This window comes from Salmo salar, chromosome ssa02, assembly GCF_905237065.1.
Source record: "Salmo salar chromosome ssa02, Ssal_v3.1, whole genome shotgun sequence".
Classification (NCBI taxonomy): Eukaryota; Metazoa; Chordata; class Actinopteri; order Salmoniformes; family Salmonidae; genus Salmo; species Salmo salar.
The window spans coordinates 8282501-8300056 of NC_059443.1; the positions used below are offsets into that span (position 1 = coordinate 8282501).

The 17556-nt window shown below is 47.9% G+C and overlaps 1 pseudogene; it reads left to right on the forward strand.

The window, feature by feature from the left end:
- LOC106597987 (kinesin-like protein KIF13A) overlaps window positions 1-17556 on the forward strand; it is a 266725-nt pseudogene that overhangs the window by 204312 nt on the left and 44857 nt on the right.

Genomic DNA, 17556 nt, shown 5'->3' on the forward strand with positions numbered 1-17556 from the left:
AACTGTTCTCTGTTCTAACTCCTCACTATATAGAACTGTCCTCTGTTCTAACTCCTCACTATATAGAACTGTTCTCTGTTCTAACTCCTCACTATATAGAACTGTTCTCTGTTCTAACTCCTCACTATATAGAACTGTTCTCTGTTCTAACTCCTCACTATATAGAACTGTTCTCTGTTCTAACTCCTCACTATATAGAACTGTTCTCTGTTCTAACTCCTCACTATATAGAACTGTTCTCTGTTCTAACTCCTCACTATATAGAACTGTTCTCTGTTCTAACTCCTCACTATATAGAACTGTTCTCTGTTCTAACTCCTCACTATATAGAACTGTTCTCTGTTCTAACTCCTCACTATATAGAACTGTTCTCTGTTCTAACTCCTCACTATATAGAACTGTTCTCTGTTCTAACTCCTCACTATATAGAACTGTTCTCTGTTCTAACTCCTCACTATATAGAACTGTTCTCTGTTCTAACTCCTCACTATATAGAACTGTTCTCTGTTCTAACTCCTCACTATATAGAACTGTTCTCTGTTCTAACTCCTCACTATATAGAACTGTTCTCTGTTCTAACTCCTCACTATATAGAACTGTTCTCTGTTCTAACTCCTCACTATATAGAACTGTTCTCTGTTCTAACTCCTCACTATATAGAACTGTTCTCTGTTCTAACTCCTCACTATATAGAACTGTTCTCTGTTCTAACTCCTCACTATATAGAACTGTTCTCTGTTCTAACTCCCTCACTATATAGAACTGTTCTCTGTTCTAACTCCTCACTATATAGAACTGTTCTCTGTTCTAACTCCTCACTATATAGAACTGTTCTCTGTTCTAACTCCTCACTATATAGAACTGTTCTCTGTTCTAACTCCTCACTATATAGAACTGTTCTCTGTTCTAACTCCTCACTATATAGAACTGTTCTCTGTTCTAACTCCTCACTATATAGAACTGTTCTCTGTTCTAACTCCTCACTATATAGAACTGTTCTCTGTTCTAACTCCTCACTATATAGAACTGTTCTCTGTTCTAACTCCTCACTATATAGAACTGTTCTCTGTTCTAACTCCTCACTATATAGAACTGTCCTCTGTTCTAACTCCTCACTATATAGAACTGTTCTCTGTTCTAACTCCTCACTATATAGAACTGTTCTCTGTTCTAACTCCTCACTATATAGAACTGTCCTCTGTTCTAACTCCTCACTATATAGAACTGTTCTCTGTTCTAACTCCTCACTATATAGAACTGTTCTCTGTTCTAACTCCTCACTATATAGAACTGTTCTCTGTTCTAACTCCTCACTATATAGAACTGTTCTCTGTTCTAACTCCTCACTATATAGAACTGTCCTCTGTTCTAACTCCTCAGTATGTAGAACTCCTCAGTATGTAGAACTCCTCAGTATGTAGAACTCCTCAGTATGTAGAACTCCTCAGTATGTAGAACTCTTCAGTATGTAGAACTCCTCAGTATGTAGAACTGTCCTCTGTTCTAACTCCTCAGTATGTAGAACTCCTCAGTATGTAGAACTCCTCAGTATGTAGAACTCCTCAGTATGTAGAACTCCTCAGTATATAGAACTCCTCAGTATGTAGAACTCCTCAGTATGTAGAACTGTCCTCTGTTCTAACTCCTCAGTATGTAGAACTCCTCAGTATGTAGAACTCCTCAGTATGTAGAACTCTTCAGTATGTAGAACTCCTCAGTATGTAGAACTCCTCTGTATATAGAACTCCTCAGTATGTAGAACTCCTCTGTATATAGAACTCTTCAGTATGTAGAACTCCTCAGTATGTAGAACTCCTCAGTATGTAGAACTGTCCTCTGTTCTAACTCCTCGGTATGTAGAACTCCTCAGTATGTAGAACTCCTCAGTATGTAGAACTCCTCAGTATATAGAACTCCTCAGTATGTAGAACTCCTCAGTATGTAGAACTGTCCTCTGTTCTAACTCCTCAGTATGTAGAACTCCTCAGTATGTAGAACTCTTCAGTATGTAGAACTCCTCAGTATATAGAACTCCTCAGTATGTAGAACTCCTCAGTATGTAGAACTCCTCAGTATGTAGAACTCCTCAGTATGTAGAACTCCTCAGTATGTAGAACTGTCCTCTGTTCTAACTCCTCGGTATGTAGAACTCCTCAGTATATAGAACTCCTCAGTATGTAGAACTCCTCAGTATGTAGAACTGTCCTCTGTTCTAACTCCTCAGTATGTAGAACTCCTCAGTATGTAGAACTCCTCAGTATGTGGAACTCCTCAGTATGTAGAACTCCTCAGTATGTAGAACTGTCCTCTGTTCTAACTCCTCAGTATATAGAACTCCTCAGTATGTAGAACTCCTCAGTATGTGGAACTCCTCAGTATATAGAACTCCTCAGTATATAGAACTCCTCAGTATGTAGAACTCCTCAGTATGTGGAACTCCTCAGTATATAGAACTCCTCAGTATGTAGAACTGTCCTCTGTTCTAACTCCTCAGTATGTAGAACTCCTCAGCATATAGAACTCCTCAGTATGTAGAACTCCTCAGTATGTAGAACTCCTCAGTATGTAGAACTCCTCAGTATGTAGAACTCCTCAGTATGTAGAACTCCTCAGTATGTAGAACTGTCCTCTGTTCTAACTCCTCAGTATGTAGAACTCCTCAGTATGTAGAACTCCTCAGTATGTAGAACTCCTCAGTATGTAGAACTCCTCAGTATGTAGAACTGTCCCCTGTTCTAACTCCTCAGTATGTAGAACTCCTCAGTATGTGGAACTCCTCAGTATGTGGAACTCCTCAGTATGTAGAACTCCTCAGTATGTAGAACTCCTCAGTATGTTGAACTCCTCAGTATGTAGAACTCCTCAGTATATAGAACTGTCCTCTGTTCTAACTCCTCAGTATGTAGAACTCCTCAGTATGTAGAACTCCTCAGTATGTAGAACTGTCCTCTGTTCTAACTCCTCAGTATGTAGAACTCCTCAGTATGTAGAACTCCTCAGTATGTAGAACTCCTCAGTATATAGAACTCCTCAGTATGTAGAACTCCTCAGTATGTAGAACTCTCCTCTGTTCTAACTCCTCAGTATGTAGAACTCCTCAGTATGTAGAACTCCTCAGTATGTAGAACTCCTCAGTATGTAGAACTGTCCTCTGTTCTAACTCCTCAGTATGTAGAACTCCTCAGTATGTAGAACTCCTCAGTATGTAGAACTCCTCAGTATGTAGAACTCCTCAGTACGTAGAACTGTCCTCTGTTCTAACTCCTCAGTATGTAGAACTCCTCAGTATGTAGAACTCTTCAGTATGTAGAACTCCTCAGTATGTAGAACTCCTTAGTATGCATAACTCCCTCAGTATGTAGAACTCCTCAGTATGCAGAACTCCTCAGTATATAGAACTCCTCAGTATGCAGAACTCCTCAGTATATAGAACTCCTCAGTATATAGAACTCCTCAGTATATAGAACTCCTCAGTATGTAGAACTCCTCAGTATATAGAACTCCTCAGTATATAGAACTCCTCAGTATGCAGAACTCCTCAGTATATAGAACTCCTCAGTATATAGAACTCCTCAGTATATAGAACTCCTCAGTATGCAGAACTCCTCAGTATATAGAACTCCTCAGTATGCAGAACTCCTCAGTATATAGAACTCCTCAGTATATAGAACTCCTCAGTATATAGAACTCCTCAGTATGCAGAACTCCTCAGTATATAGAACTCCTCAGTATGCAGAACTCCTCAGTATATAGAACTCCTCAGTATGTAGAACTCCTCAGTATATAGAACTCCTCAGTATATAGAACTCCTCAGTATATAGAACTCCTCAGTATATAGAACTCCTCAGTATGTGTCTGTGTGTCTTTCGGAGGATGTGGAATAAACAGGAGAACAGTGGATCTGTGTAGATTGGACAATAAAGTCATCTTCTTCATGGTGTTTTTCTACTACAGGTGCGTATCAGGGAGGCCACGGGGCTGCCTGTCAACCTGTCCAACTTCGTCTTCTGCCAGTACACCTTCTGGGAGGGGGCGGAGCCTACAGTGGCCCCGCCCATGGTCAGCCCAGACACGCCCACCACGCCCCGCACCCCCGACGCCCAGTTCACCGTCCGCTTCGACCACTGCAAGGTAGGGAACATAGGGTTACAACATTATGGGGACTTTACTCAAATTCCCACGTTTTCCAGAAATCCCTATTGGAGGAATCTGGATTTCCTCCTGATCCCGTCCTGATTTCAGGACTCTTCAACTGGGATTTCTGGAAAACCAATGAATTTTAGAAAAGTTATTTCACATCATCCTCTGCTGGCTGACACTGACGCTGAGGATTCTGGTTGGAATATGTGTGCGTCCCAAATGGCAGTCTGTTCCCTATATAGTTGACTACTTTAGACCAGGGCCCATATGTCACATTATTCTCATGTTTCTGCTCATCGTTGATGTTTGATATAGTATCTCTGTGTGTAGGACTATGTGATCTGCTCATCGTTGATGTTTGATATAGTATCTCTGTGTGTAGGACTATGTGATCTGCTCATCGTTGATGTTTGATATAGTATCTCTGTGTGTAGGACTATGTGATCTGCTCATCGTTGATGTTTGATATAGTATCTCTGTGTGTAGGACTATGTGATCTGCTCATCGTTGATGTTTGATATAGTATCTCTGTGTGTAGGACTATGTGATCTGCTCATCGTTGATGTTTGATATAGTATCTCTGTGTGTAGGACTATGTGATCTGCTCATCGTTGATGTTTGATATAGTATCTCTGTGTGTAGGACTATGTGATCTGCTCATCGTTGATGTTTGATATAGTATCTCTGTGTGTAGGACTATGTGATCTGCTCATCGTTGATGTTTGATATAGTATCTCTGTGTGTAGGACTATGTGATCTGCTCATCGTTGATGTTTGATATAGTATCTCTGTGTGTAGGACTATGTGATCTGCTCATCGTTGATGTTTGATATAGTATCTCTGTGTGTAGGACTATGTGATCTGCTCATCGTTGATGTTTGATATAGTATCTCTGTGTGTAGGACTATGTGATCTGCTCATCGTTGATGTTTGATATAGTATCTCTGTGTGTAGGACTATGTGATCTGCTCATCGTTGATGTTTGATTTAGTATCTCTGTGTGTAGGACTATGTAATCTGCTCATCGTTGATGTTTGATATAGTATCTCTGTGTGTAGGACTATGTGATCTGCTCATCGTTGATGTTTGATATAGTATCTCTGTGTGTAGGACTATGTGATCTGCTCATCGTTGATGTTTGATATAGTATCTCTGTGTGTAGGACTATGTGATCTGCTCATCGTTGATGTTTGATATAGTATCTCTGTGTGTAGGACTATGTGATCTGCTCATCGTTGATGTTTGATATAGTATCTCTGTCTGTAGGACTATGTGATCTGCTCATCGTTGATGTTTGATATAGTATATCTCTGTGTGTAGGACTATGTGATCCATGTGACAGAGGAGTTTTTAGAGTTCATCGCAGACGGGGCGCTGGCCATCGAGGTGTGGGGTCACCGCTGTGCCGGAAACGGACGCTCTCTCTGGGAGCTGGACGCACTGCTGGCCAAGACACGCACACTACGAGACAGGTACACACACAGTGTGTAGAGCACATGCATATGTGTATAATCTCAAGGATACATGAAGGCATGCACCACACACACACACACTCACCCGTCACATGCTTGTTGTGTGTAAGTAAGGGCTTGTAAGGAAGCATTTCACGGTAAGGTCTACACCTGCTGTATTCGGCACATGTGACTAATGAATGTGTGACAAATAAGTCCAATGTGATTTGTCCCTGCAGGTGGAGTGAGGTGTCTCGTCGTATTGAGCTGTGGGTTTCTATCCAGGAGCTGAATGAGCAGGGGGACTACTCTGATGTAGAGATGCAGCCTGGGAAGGACATCGGGACTGGAGGAGTGTTCCAGCTCAGACAGGTAACAGGACAGGGAAGGACATCAGACTGGAGGAGTGTTCCAGCTCAGACAGGTAACAGGACAGGGAAGGACATCAGACTGGAGGAGTGTTCCAGCTCAGACAGGTAACAGGACAGGGAAGGACATCAGACTGGAGGAGTGTTCCAGCTCAGACAGGTAACAGGACAGGGAAGGACATCAGACTGGAGGAGTGTTCCAGCTCAGACAGGTAACAGGACAGGGAAGGACATCAGACTGGAGGAGTGTTCCAGCTCAGACAGGTAACAGGACAGGGAAGGACATCAGACTGGAGGAGTGTTCCAGCTCAGACAGGTAACAGGACAGGGAAGGACATCAGACTGGAGGAGTGTTCCAGCTCAGACAGGTAACAGGACAGGGAAGGACATCAGACTGGAGGAGTGTTCCAGCTCAGACAGGTAACAGGACAGGGAAGGACATCAGACTGGAGGAGTGTTCCAGCTCAGACAGGTAACAGGACAGGGAAGGACATCAGACTGGAGGAGTGTTCCAGCTCAGACAGGTAACAGGACAGGGAAGGACATCAGACTGGAGGAGTGTTCCAGCTCAGACAGGTAACAGGACAGGGAAGGACATCAGACTGGAGGAGTGTTCCAGCTCAGACAGGTAACAGGACAGGGAAGGACATCAGACTGGAGGAGTGTTCCAGCTCAGACAGGTAACAGGACAGGGAAGGACATCAGACTGGAGGAGTGTTCCAGCTCAGACAGGTAACAGGACAGGGAAGGACATCAGACTGGAGGAGTGTTCCAGCTCAGACAGGTAACAGGACAGGGAAGGACATCAGACTGGAGGAGTGTTCCAGCTCAGACAGGTAACAGGACAGGGAAGGACATCAGACTGGAGGAGTGTTCCAGCTCAGACAGGTAACAGGACAGGGAAGGACATCAGACTGGAGGAGTGTTCCAGGTCAGACAGGTAACAGGACAGGGAAGGACATCAGACTGGAGGAGTGTTCCAGGTCAGACAGGTAACAGGACAGGGAAGGACATCAGACTGGAGGAGTGTTCCAGCTCAGACAGGTAACAGGACAGGGAAGGACATCAGACTGGAGGAGTGTTCCAGCTCAGACAGGTAACAGGACAGGGAAGGACATCAGACTGGAGGAGTGTTCCAGCTCAGACAGGTAACAGGACAGGGAAGGACATCAGACTGGAGGAGTGTTCCAGCTCAGACAGGTAACAGGACAGGGAAGGACATCAGACTGGAGGAGTGTTCCAGCTCAGACAGGTAACAGGACAGGGAAGGACATCAGACTGGAGGAGTGTTCCAGCTCAGACAGGTAACAGGACAGGGAAGGACATCAGACTGGAGGAGTGTTCCAGGTCAGACAGGTAACAGGACAGGGAAGGACATCAGACTGGAGGAGTGTTCCAGCTCAGACAGGTAACAGGACAGGGAAGGACATCAGACTGGAGGAGTGTTCCAGCTCAGACAGGTAACAGGACAGGGAAGGACATCAGACTGGAGGAGTGTTCCAGCTCAGACAGGTAACAGGACAGGGAAGGACATCAGACTGGAGGAGTGTTCCAGCTCAGACAGGTAACAGGACAGGGAAGGACATCAGACTGGAGGAGTGTTCCAGCTCAGACAGGTAACAGGACAGGGAAGGACATCAGACTGGAGGAGTGTTCCAGCTCAGACAGGTAACAGGACAGGGAAGGACATCAGACTGGAGGAGTGTTCCAGCTCAGACAGGTAACAGGACAGGGAAGGACATCAGACTGGAGGAGTGTTCCAGCTCAGACAGGTAACAGGACAGGGAAGGACATCAGACTGGAGGAGTGTTCCAGCTCAGACAGGTAACAGGACAGGGAAGGACATCAGACTGGAGGAGTGTTCCAGCTCAGACAGGTAACAGGACAGGGAAGGACATCAGACTGGAGGAGTGTTCCAGCTCAGACAGGTAACAGGACAGGGAAGGACATCAGACTGGAGGAGTGTTCCAGCTCAGACAGGTAACAGGACAGGGAAGGACATCAGACTGGAGGAGTGTTCCAGCTCAGACAGGTAACAGGACAGGGAAGGACATCAGACTGGAGGAGTGTTCCAGCTCAGACAGGTAACAGGACAGGGAAGGACATCAGACTGGAGGAGTGTTCCAGCTCAGACAGGTAACAGGACAGGGAAGGACATCAGACTGGAGGAGTGTTCCAGCTCAGACAGGTAACAGGACAGGGAAGGACATCAGACTGGAGGAGTGTTCCAGCTCAGACAGGTAACAGGACAGGGAAGGACATCAGACTGGAGGAGTGTTCCAGCTCAGACAGGTAACAGGACAGGGAAGGACATCAGACTGGAGGAGTGTTCCAGCTCGGACAGGTAACAGGACAGGGAAGGACATCAGACTGGAGGAGTGTTCCAGCTCAGACAGGTAACAGGACAGGGAAGGACATCAGACTGGAGGAGTGTTCCAGCTCAGACAGGTAACAGGACAGGGAAGGACATCAGACTGGAGGAGTGTTCCAGCTCAGACAGGTAACAGGACAGGGAAGGACATCAGACTGGAGGAGTGTTCCAGCTCAGACAGGTAACAGGACAGGGAAGGACATCAGACTGGAGGAGTGTTCCAGCTCAGACAGGTAACAGGACAGGGAAGGACATCAGACTGGAGGAGTGTTCCAGCTCAGACAGGTAACAGGACAGGGAAGGACATCAGACTGGAGGAGTGTTCCAGCTCAGACAGGTAACAGGACAGGGAAGGACATCAGACTGGAGGAGTGTTCCAGCTCAGACAGGTAACAGGACAGGGAAGGACATCAGACTGGAGGAGTGTTCCAGCTCAGACAGGTAACAGGACAGGGGAAGGACATCAGACTGGAGGAGTGTTCCAGCTCAGACAGGTAACAGGACAGGGAAGGACATCAGACTGGAGGAGTGTTCCAGCTCAGACAGGTAACAGGACAGGGAAGGACATCAGACTGGAGGAGTGTTCCAGCTCAGACAGGTAACAGGACAGGGGAAGGACATCAGACTGGAGGAGTGTTCCAGCTCAGACAGGTAACAGGACAGGGAAGGACATCAGACTGGAGGAGTGTTCCAGCTCAGACAGGTAACAGGACAGGGAAGGACATCAGACTGGAGGAGTGTTCCAGCTCAGACAGGTAACAGGACAGGGAAGGACATCAGACTGGAGGAGTGTTCCAGCTCAGACAGGTAACAGGACAGGGAAGGACATCAGACTGGAGGAGTGTTCCAGCTCAGACAGGTAACAGGACAGGGAAGGACATCAGACTGGAGGAGTGTTCCAGGTCAGACAGGTAACAGGACAGGGAAGGACATCAGACTGGAGGAGTGTTCCAGCTCAGACAGGTAACAGGACAGGGAAGGACATCAGACTGGAGGAGTGTTCCAGCTCAGACAGGTAACAGGACAGGGAAGGACATCAGACTGGAGGAGTGTTCCAGCTCAGACAGGTAACAGGACAGGGAAGGACATCAGACTGGAGGAGTGTTCCAGCTCAGACAGGTAACAGGACAGGGAAGGACATCAGACTGGAGGAGTGTTCCAGCTCAGACAGGTAACAGGACAGGGAAGGACATCAGACTGGAGGAGTGTTCCAGCTCAGACAGGTAACAGGACAGGGAAGGACATCAGACTGGAGGAGTGTTCCAGCTCAGACAGGTAACAGGACAGCACAGACACCAATAAATAAGCAGTGCTAAAGCTACATTTAAAGGGACATTTCACTCATAAAGTATAGTTTGTCAGATGTTTTCAGCCCTTGAAAGTAGAGTGATGTGGAGATGAAGCCAGGTCCCATGACATGGGTTGTGTAGATCCAGTAAATGCCTCATTGGCTCAATCCCCAAATGAAGGGAAAAGATGAGCGGCGTCTAATTTCCTGCTTTTCTTCTGTGTTTCTCTTCATTGTAATTGGCCGTCTGTATGTTAAGCAGGTTATATGGATGGTGTGTGTGTTCTCAGGGTCACTCGCGCAGGCTGCAGGTGTGTGTGAAGCAGGTGCAGGACTCTGGGACTCTGCCTCTGCTGGTGGAGGCTGTTCTGTCTGTCTCTATCGGCTGTGTGTCAGCACGCTCCACCAAGCTACAGAGACCCCTGGACAGCTACCAGGTCAGTGGCACACACACACTACTACACAGTTACATGTACACACACACACACACCACTACACAATCACACACAGCATATTTCTATAATAAGAGTTTGTAAGAGATGTGTCAGTGTGGCAATGTTGTATATCAGATTTGCTTCCTCTTTATAATATACAACTATGGTGTTATATGTGCTGTATATGGTGGTGGTGGTGATGGTGGAGGTGATGGCGGTGATGGAGGTGGTGGTGGTGATGATGATGGTGGTTGTGGTGGTGATGATGATGATGGAGATGTTAGATGGTGATGGTGGTTAGACGGTGGTGGTGGTGGTGATGGTGGTTAGACGGTGGTGGTGGTGGTGATGGTGGTTAAGTGGTGGTGGTGATGGTGATGGTGGTTAGACGGTGGTGGTGGTGGTGATGGTGGTTAAGTGGTGGTGGTGGTGGTGGTGGTGATGGTGGTTAGACGGTGGTGGTGGTGATGGTGGTTAGACGGTGGTGGTGGTGATGGTGGTTAGACGGTGGTGATGGTGGTTAAGTGGTGGTGGTGATGGTGGTTAGACGGTGGTGGTGGTGATGGTGGTTAGACGGTGGTGGTGGTGATGGTGGTTAGACGGTGGTGGTGGTTAGACGGTGGTGGTGGTGATGGTGGTGGTGGTGGAGGTGATGGCGGTGATGGTGGAGGTGATGGCGGTGATGGAGGTGGTGGTGGTGATGATGATGGTGGTTGTGGTGATGATGATGATGTTGGTGATGATGGTGGTGATGGTGATGGTGGTTGTGGTGGTGTTGGTGATGATGATGGTGGTGATGGTGGTTGTGGTGGTGATGATGATGATGGAGATGTTAGATGGTGGTGGTGGTTAGACGGTGGTGATGATGGTGGTGGTGGTTAGACGGTGGTGGTGGTTAGACGGTGATGGTGGTTAGACGGTGGTGGTGGTGGTGATGGTGGTTAGACGGTGGTGGTGGTGGTGGTTAGACGGTGATGGTGGTTAGACGGTGGTGGTGGTGGTGGTGGTGGTTAGACGGTGGTGGTGGTGGTGATGGTGGTTAGACGGTGGTGGTGGTGGTGATGGTGGTTAGACGGTGGTGGTGGTGGTGATGGTGGTTAGACGGTGGTGGTGGTGGTGATGGTGGTGGTGGAGGTGATGGTGGTTAGACGGGGGGTGATGGTGGTGGTTAGACGGTGGTGGTGGTGGTGGTGGTGGTGGTGGTGGTGATGGTGGTGGTGGTGGTGGTGATGGTGGTGGTGGTGATGATGATGGTGGTGTTGGTGGTGGTGGTTAGATGGTGGTGGTTAGACGGGGGTGATGGTGGTGGTGGTGGTTAGATGGTGATGGTTAGACGGGGGTGATGATGGTGTTGATGGTGGTGGTTAGATGGTGGTGATGGTGGTGGTGTTGGTGGTGTGACTAGCTGTGGTGATTCTGGTTCTGGGCCTACTGACATGGCTAAATCATGGGCTGCTGTAAATCTAATGAATGTTGCAGAATGTATGGGTTCATATTACTGTAACACACAGACACACACACAGAGACACACACACACACACACACACAGAGACACACACACACAGAGACACACAGACACACACACAGAGACACACAGACACACACAGAGACACACACACACACACACAGAGACACACAGACACACACAGAGATACACAGAGACACACACACACACCAGGCCCTGGGATGAGACTGTAGCACTAGACTACAGTTCTACTGCCTAATGGTGGACTGGAGATATCTACTGTGTATCTGGACATGATGAAATCCTAGCAGTAATCAATCTCTGCATCCTGTAGTTTTCAGATGGAGGATCCTTAGGCTATCATGACAAAGCTGTCTGGTGTAGGGAAGGAAAGGTGCCAGTCATCAATTATTCCACTGGAGGGAGACATCTGTAGAATGATGGAACCATAGAAATATATTCATCTGCTGTGTAGAATGTAGAAAAGTCTACATATTTGTCTGTTGTGTATCAATCGAATCCACTGAGTGATCTGATTAGGCTATCCTCTAGTTGGACTACAATTTTTCACCTTAAATTGACTACAGCGTTTCCGCTGCAGTCATTTTAGCTGTGGCGCTGCGCCACACCAAAATCGTTGCGGCCACACCCCCAAAAAATATGTAACATAATATATAACAAATATTTCTGCCGAGGCGCACTTGAAGAGGCTAGAACATTCTACATTCACTTTTCCTCTTCAAGCAAAACAAGTCATGAATAGAATCTATATACAGTTGAGGTTGGAAGTTTACATACACTTAGGTTGGAGTCATTAAAACTCGATTTTCAACCACTCCACAAAGTTCTTGTTAACAAACTATATTTTTGACAAGTCGGTTAGGACATCTACTTTGTGCATGACACAAGTAATTTTTCCAACAATTGTTTACAGACTTATAATTCATTTATAATTCACTGTATCACAATTCCAGTGGGTCAGAAGTTTACATACACTAAGTTGACTGTGCCTTTAAAAACCTTGGAAAATTCCAGAAAATGATGTCATGGCTTTAGAAGCTTCTGATAGGCTAATTGACATCATTTGAGTCAATTGGAGGTGTACCTGTGGATGTATTTCAAGGCCTACCTTCAAATTCAGTGCCTCTTTGCTTGACATCATGGGAAAATCTAAAGAAATCAGCCAAGACCTCAGAAAAAATAATTGTAGACCTCAACCTTCCAAACGCCTGAAGGTACCACGTTCATCTGTACAAACAATAGCACGCAAGTGTAAAGACCATGGGACCACGCAGCCGTCATACCGCTCAGGAAGGAGACGCGTCTCCTAGAGATGAAACGTACTTTGGTGCGAAAAGTGCAAATCAATCCCAGAACAACAGCAAAGGACCTTGTGAAGATGCTGGAGGAAACAGGTACAAAAGTATCTATATCCACAGTTAAACGAGTCCTATATCGACATAACCTGAAAAGCCACTTAGCAAGGAAGAAGCCACTGCTCCAAAACCACCATAAAAAAGCCAGACTACGGTTTGCAACTGCACATGGGGACAAAGATCGTACTTTTTGGAGAAATGTCCTCTGGTCTGATGAAACAAAAGTAAAACTGTTTGGCCATAATGACCATCGTTATGTTTGGAGGAAAAAGGGGGAGGCTTGCAAGCCAAAGAACACCATCCCAACCGTGAAGCACAGGGTGGCAGCATCATGTTGTGGGGGTGCTTTGCAGCAGGAGGGACTGGTGTACTTCACAAAATAGATGGTTTTGTACCCTGAGTTTTTTTATGGGTAAAGGTCCACCCCTACCTCAAAATCATGTTTTGGGAGTGACTTTAAAAAAATATATGAGACAGATTACACTTTTAGAGTAGTGGCAACCAGGGAAAATGGTGACTTGAAGTGGTTTCTGTGAGAAGTACAGGCTGGGTGGCGGTTTACCCCACGTCACCCTAACAGGTAGGCCTACATTATATGGGACATCAAATGCATCAATAGGATGCTATCTAGTTAAAAGATCACATCTGAGATCTAGCTAATGATTAGACCAATAGGGTAAATGCAGATAGACAACCCCGTTGTTCAGCCTATTTATTTACAGCCACTAGGCTGCATCAGTTGGGCTACAGGGGATCATGCCTATTGTTAATAGCATGCCTGATCATATGGACCATGTATCGGCTGTATGCCTGCTCCAATATGTTATTGGGATTATTTCTGGAGATGGAAATGATATTTTACATGGTGTCAGCATCATTTTATGTCGATTCATTTTGGAGTATGATGTCCTTTTAAAAGTCACCAGAACTGAGCTTCTCAGTCATTCTACATACACATGATCTGGGAGGTCATTTTTATGTAGCAGGACCAAGAAGCAGCCTTTTACCCCCACTGCTACACACACTTCCAGAGGAAAAACAACAATGTGATTAGTCAGCCAGTGACATCTCCAGGCCACTGACACTTACCCAGAGTTGAAGTGGATTTACATTTGACATTTTGGTCATTTAGCAGACGCTCTTATCCAGAGCAACTTGCAGACAGTGGAGAGGTATGTAGGCTACTCCTGTCTGTCTGTCTGCCTGACTGACTGACTGAGTGTACTGTACTGTGCTGTATTCTGTCCTGCCAGAGGGAGGAAGAGGATGGAGATATGGATAGTTATCAGGTATACTGTAACTCCTCAGTCTGCTGCTACTGCTGCTGCTGCTGCTACTGCTGCTGCATGATGGATGGTGCTGCCTCCTACTACAGCGAGGGTAGCAACATTCCCACAACTTAAACTAAAATCCTAGGTTTTCCAGATGGAATAAACAGGAAATCCAGGCATCGTCCAACTGGTAAAATTTTTTTGTTTTCCCAGAAATGTTCAACCCCTAACTACTGCCAATGATGATGACGAGGCATGATGGATGGAAACCAGCTTCTGGTCATGTGCTTGCAGACAGTAGAGACTAGAGGAGTAGGGGGTAGGAGACAGGAGACTAGAGGAGTAGGAGACAGGAGACAGGAGACTAGAGGAGTAGGAGACAGGAGACTAGAGGGTGGGAGACAGGAGACTAGAGGGGTAGGAGACAGGAGACTAGAGGAGTAGGGGTAGGAGACAGGAGACTAGAGGGGTAGGAGACAGGAGACTAGAGGGGTAGGAGACAGGAGACTAGAGGAGTAGGAGACAGGAGACTAGAGGGGTAGGAGACAGGAGACTAGAGGAGTAGGGGGTAGTAGGGACAGGAGACAGGAGACTAGAGGAGTAGGGGGTAGGAGACAGGAGACTAGAGGGGTAGGAGACAGGAGACTAGAGGAGTAGGGGGGTAGGGGACAGGAGACAGGAGACTAGAGGAGTAGGGGGGTAGGAGACAGGAGACTAGAGGAGTAGGAGACAGGAGACTAGAGGGGTAGGAGACAGGAGACTAGAGGGGTAGGAGACAGGAGACTAGAGGAGTAGGAGACAGGAGACTAGAGGGGTAGGGGACAGGAGACTAGAGGAGTAGGGGGTAGGAGACAGGAGACTAGAGGGGTAGGAGACAGGAGACTAGAGGAGTAGGGGTAGGAGACAGGAGACTAGAGGAGTAGGAGACAGGAGACTAGAGGAGTAGGGGTAGGGGACAGGAGACAGGAGACTAGAGGAGTAGGGGTAGGAGACAGGAGACTAGAGGAGTAGGAGACAGGAGACTAGAGGAGTAGGGGGTAGGGGACAGGAGACAGGAGACTAGAGGAGTAGGGGGTAGGAGACAGGAGACTAGAGGAGTAGGAGACAGGAGACTAGAGGAGTAGGGGTAGGGGACAGGAGACTAGAGGAGTAGGGGTAGGAGACAGGAGACTAGAGGAGTAGGAGACAGGAGACTAGAGGAGTAGGGGGTAGGGGACAGGAGACTAGAGGAGTAGGAGACAGGAGACTAGAGGAGTAGGGGGTAGGAGACAGGAGACTAGAGGAGTAGGGGTAGGAGACAGGAGACTAGAGGAGTAGGGGTAGGAGACAGGAGACTAGAGTAGGAGACAGGAGACTAGAGGAGTATGGGGTAGGAGACAGGAGACTAGAGGAGTAGGGGGGTAGGAGACAGGAGACTAGAGGAGTAGGGGGTAGGAGACAGGAGACTAGAGGGTAGGAGACAGGAGGCTAGAGGGGTAGGAGACAGGAGACTAGAGGGGTAGGAGACAGGAGACTAGAGGAGTAGGGGGTAGGAGACAGGAGACTAGAGGGGTAGGGGGTAGGAGACAGGGGACTGTAGGGGTAGGAGACAGGAGACTAGAGGAGTAGGGGGTAGGAGACAGGAGACTAGAGGAGTAGGGGGTAGGAGACAGGAGACTAGAGGAGTAGGGGGTAGGAGACAGGAGACTAGAGGAGTAGGGGGTAGGAGACAGGAGACTAGAGGAGTAGGGGGTAGGAGACAGGAGACTAGAGGAGTAGGGGTAGGAGAGGGAGTAGAGTAGGAGACAGGAGACTAGAGGAGTATGGGGTAGGAGACAGGAGACTAGAGGAGTAGGGGGTAGGAGACAGGAGACTAGGGGTAGGAGACAGGAGACTAGAGGGTAGGAGACAGGAGGCTAGAGGGGTAGGAGACAGGAGGCTAGAGGAGTAGGGGGTAGGAGACAGGAGACTAGAGGGGTAGGAGACAGGAGACTAGAGGAGTAGGGGGTAGGAGACAGGAGACTAGAGTAGGAGACAGGAGACTAGAGGAGTATGGGGTAGGAGACAGGAGACTAGAGGAGTAGGGGGTAGGAGACAGGAGACTAGAGGAGTAGGGGGTAGGAGACAGGAGACTAGAGGAGGTAGGAGACAGGAGGCTAGAGGGGTAGGAGACAGGAGACTAGAGGAGTAGGGGGGTAGGAGACAGGAGACTAGAGTAGGAGACAGGAGACTAGAGGAGTATGGGGTAGGAGACAGGAGACTAGAGGAGTAGGGGGTAGGAGACAGGAGACTAGAGGAGTAGGGGTAGGAGACAGGAGACTAGAGGGGTAGGAGACAGGAGGCTAGAGGGGTAGGAGACAGGAGACTAGAGGAGTAGGAGACAGGAGACTAGAGGGTAGGGGGTAGGAGACAGGAGACTAGAGGGGTAGGGGGTAGGAGACAGGAGACTAGAGGAGTAGGGGTAGGAGACAGGAGACTAGAGGAGTAGGGGAGGACGGAGAGAGTAGGAGACAGGAGACTAGAGGAGTATGGGGTAGGGAGACAGGAGACTAGAGGAGTAGGGGTAGGAGACAGGAGACTAGGGGTAGGAGACAGGAGACTAGAGGGGCAGGAGGCTAGAGGGGTAGGAGACAGGAGGCTAGAGGAGTAGGGGGTAGGAGACAGGAGACTAGAGGGGTAGGAGACAGGAGACTAGAGGAGTAGGGGTAGGAGACAGGAGACTAGAGTAGGAGACAGGAGACTAGAGGAGTATGGGGTAGGAGACAGGAGACTAGAGGAGAAGGGGTAGGAGACAGGAGACTAGAGGAGTAGGGGGTAGGAGACAGGAGACTAGAGGAGTAGGAGACAGGAGGCTAGAGGGGTAGGAGACAGGAGACTAGAGGAGTAGGGGGTAGGAGACAGGAGACTAGAGTAGGAAACAGGAGACTAGAGGAGTATGGGGTAGGAGACAGGAGACTAGAGGAGATGGGGGTAGGAGACAGGAGACTAGAGGAGTAGGGGGTAGGAGACAGGAGACTAGAGGGGTAGGAGACAGGAGGCTAGAGGGGTAGGAGACAGGAGACTAGAGGAGTAGGAGACAGGAGACTAGAGGGGTAGGGGGTAGGAGACAGGAGGCTAGAGTTGTAGGGGGTAGGAGACAGGAGACTAGAGGGGTAGGAGACAGGAGGCTAGAGGGGTAGGAGACAGGAGACTAGAGGAGTAGGAGACAGGAGACTAGAGGGGTAGGGGTTAGGAGACTAGAGGGGTAGGAGACAGGAGACTAGAGGGGTAGGGGGTAGGAGACTAGAGGGGTAGGAGACAGGAGACTAGAGGAGTAGGAGACAGGAGGCTAGAGGGGTAGGAGACAGGAGACTAGAGGAGTAGGAGACAGGAGACTAGAGGGGTAGGGAGAGGAGACTAGAGGGGTAGGAGAC